Source organism: Panthera uncia (assembly GCF_023721935.1).
Source record: "Panthera uncia isolate 11264 chromosome A3 unlocalized genomic scaffold, Puncia_PCG_1.0 HiC_scaffold_11, whole genome shotgun sequence".
Taxonomy (NCBI): Eukaryota; Metazoa; Chordata; class Mammalia; order Carnivora; family Felidae; genus Panthera; species Panthera uncia.
In genome coordinates, this window is record NW_026057578.1 from 74,918,891 (window position 1) to 74,922,073 (window position 3,183).

The 3,183-nt window shown below is 42.9% G+C and overlaps 1 long non-coding RNA gene across 1 annotated transcript in view; it reads left to right on the forward strand.

The window, feature by feature from the left end:
- Positions 1-2,094: 2,094 nt before the first annotated feature.
- Positions 2,095-3,183, forward strand: part of LOC125937017 (uncharacterized) — a 27,237-nt gene continuing 26,148 nt past the window's right edge. The window contains exon 1 of the long non-coding RNA XR_007462209.1: positions 2,095-2,333. This is a non-coding gene — a long non-coding RNA (uncharacterized LOC125937017). The remainder of the gene's footprint in view (positions 2,334-3,183) is intronic.

A 3,183-nucleotide genomic window follows, 5' to 3' on the forward strand; every position in this document is an offset into this window, starting at 1 on the left:
GACCAATTCTCTGCTCCTGAGTGTGACCCTCTGGACACACTTCGGGTGCCTAGATTCCAGTCCCACTGGAGCAGTGCCCCAGCTCTGTCACCAAAAGCTAAGCAGGTAGAACCTCTGAGCTCCTGCCTTTTCACACAATGAGGATGCTCATTTTTGCTCTGCTGGCTTCACAGGGTGGTCTGAGGATCAAATGAGATGATAGTTGTGAAAACATTTTTTTAAAAAGTCCATGAACTTAAGTAATTAGTCTTTCATCACCTTCCTACAGCAGCTATCCTTCCCTCTATCTTCTTGTTCACCGGGCTTATCTGAAGGCTAATGAGGAGCGCTGAAAGGCTAGTGGTGAGCAGCCTCAGTTGGGGATGTCAGAGCTACATTTCTCTAGGGCATTAGGTCTGTAGGAGTCTAGGTACTCCTCAAACCCTGCTCATTCCTGAAGTTAAAGGAAGGTCTATGAGAAGACTCATGCACAACTAAATCATGTAGAAGGGAAGAAAAAAACAATACTATCCCTTAAAAAAATGTTTTGAAGTGTGAATGCCAGGCAGCCTGGGCATCTAATGGTGGCAAGAGAAAATGACCCTTGAGCTTAATAATTGGATGGCTGTCACTGCCTTTCAGCCATCCAGGCAGGGCAATTCCAAACCTACTCTCTGTCTCTCACTACAGTGAGATCTGGAGCCAAGCTTGTAACCCTTCTTGGCATGTCATTCGGATCTTTTCTCAGTTCCTTAATTATTTATTTATTATTATGAAGACATCACTTTGAATCTGGGCATGAGTACAAAACAGAAGGGGGAAAAAAAGCTAAAAATCAGAACCACAAAGGTTAGCCAAGTAAAGAGGTCTCCAAGTACCTTTCCCTCCATTTCCTCACTAGCCTCCCCTTCCTTCTTCCTTTTTTTGTCCACATTATGCACCCTGCAAATCTCAGAGCCACTACCCATCCATAATCAGACCTATTTGCAGGAGTTTAATTCAATGCACTTAATGGCCACGTTTAAAATGCAGCTGAATTTTGTTTTGGACCAATTGCCCATTTTTTTTCTCTCTTATCCTTAGTGACCCAGTCTGTTGAGTCTAATCTTTGTAGAACTTGTCAGAACTCCCTTTGTCAAAACTCAAGCACGACTTAAGCTTATTATGCAGTTCTGTTTTGGATTGTTAATCTTTTGTATTTATTTGTGTTGGATGGGTTTTGTATTTATCTAAATCCTATGTATGGATATTTTCATATTTGCCTGACTCTTATATATCAGGGACAGTGACATAGGTTGGTTCACTGGTGACCCAGGTTCCTCCTAATGCAGGATCACATTTGTCTATAGTTTCACAAGGCACTTCTCAGAAGGCATATTTGATATGAACAAGATAAATCATTCCTTTGACACATAGATATCAATGTAAGTGTCCCATGTGCCCTGAGGAATTATTAACTTAATTCATTTCCATTGGTATTTTAAAGAACCCCAATATTTATTGAACCTCTCAACAGTGTGCAAGTTACTGGGAGAAGGGAAAAGAAATATAGGAGATGATACCTCTTCTAAAGAGAGTTACCAATTTGGGAGAAGAGGAGTCTTAACATACACAGATTTTTAGAGAAACAGACAATCAAATTGTGAATTTAGATGCAGAAATTCAGGGATAATAAATAGACCAATCAACTAGAGTGAATGGAGGAGGCTTTATTGAAAAAGAAGGATGTGACTAGGACTGTAAAGCATAGATTGAGTTTGAAAAGAAGGGGAGAAAAATACACAATGAGGGAAGGGTATGACAGGAACAAATTTGTAGAGGTAGGAAGACACATGGTACAATACAGAAACCTGTGGCATTGGGCTCCAAATGGGGTACGGCAGGAGATAAGAGATGTGAGGGAGGCTGGGACCTTATTACCACAGGTTTGTGGCTGCAGTTAGAAGGGGCAGAGGTTTGAAACAAGAGCACAATACGTGGTTTTAGGAAGTCGAAAGTAGCTAGTGGTACACAGGGTAGATGAAAGAGAATAAATGGAACCAGACTGGATCAGCACATTTAAGTTCAGTAGGGAACGTGTCGGAGGAGGTAAGAGACAACGTGATGGCGAGAACCTGCTCCCCGCTGGACCCAAAGTGGAGGCTCCCCATCCCTCCCGCGTACGTGGAATAAAGGTTCCGCACACCTTTCCCGCAGCCGGAGCCCTTTCAAAGGGGCAACCTTGAGAGAGCAACGTGTGGTATGGGTGGTACACGTGACTGAGCCGTGCTAAGGCCTCTTCCTAAACTTTAGGATCCTGGCGGGTGAGTGCGGATATTTACTGCCCCTCTGGCCAAGGAACACAAGCCTCCTAAGTAAGTTCTATTGATTATTAAACCGCCACTTCTGCATTTTCTCCCTGCCCTCCCTCCCCTGGGTGCCGGTTTCCGATTTCCCCTGGGGAAACTCCTGAGGCTGGGAACCAGCAGAGTCACGCTGTTTTACATCCGTTAAAAGATAAACTGAGGTATACAGTATTACAAATTTTAAGAGTTTGAGTAAAAATCAGTTTGATTTTGGCTGTGTCAAACCGGAAGTGGCTAGGGGCGCTCCAGCGGCGGCGGCGGCGGCGGCGGCGGCGGCGGCGGCGGCGGCGGTGGCGACAGAAACCCTGAGAATGACTTTTATAGAGAAGATGCGGTGCAAAGCCAGGACATTTTTTGATTGGCTGTAGCTTAAGCAGTTGCCTTATTTGGCAAAGCCTAGTTGGCGGTTTGTGATTGGTTACCTTTAGGTTTCGGATTTCTTCACTTGGAGGCATCATAGGCTTAAATCTTGGTTTAAGGTTTAAACCATGGGCTGCTAAGGTATCAGAGCTCCCTCAGTCTAATGACCTCCTTGTTCAGTTAATTTAACACAATGTTGCAGGTTTTGTTTTTGGTTTTTTTTTTTTTTTTTGCTAACATTATCTTGTGTGAGACTGGAAATAACCCAAGAAGGTAAATAGAGCGTGCCATGTTATTCCATTCTCTGTATATAGAAAGTATTGACTCAGTGATGTCAAATATTGTGCCCAAAGAGTGGCACTTCAGAAGTGATGGAATTGGGACTTGAATATGGGGATTCTGATTTTGTAACTGGACGCATGCTGTGTTATTGGGAATCAAAGAAATGCTGCCTTTTTTTTTTTTTTTTTTTTTTTTTTTTTTTTTTTTTTTTTTTTTT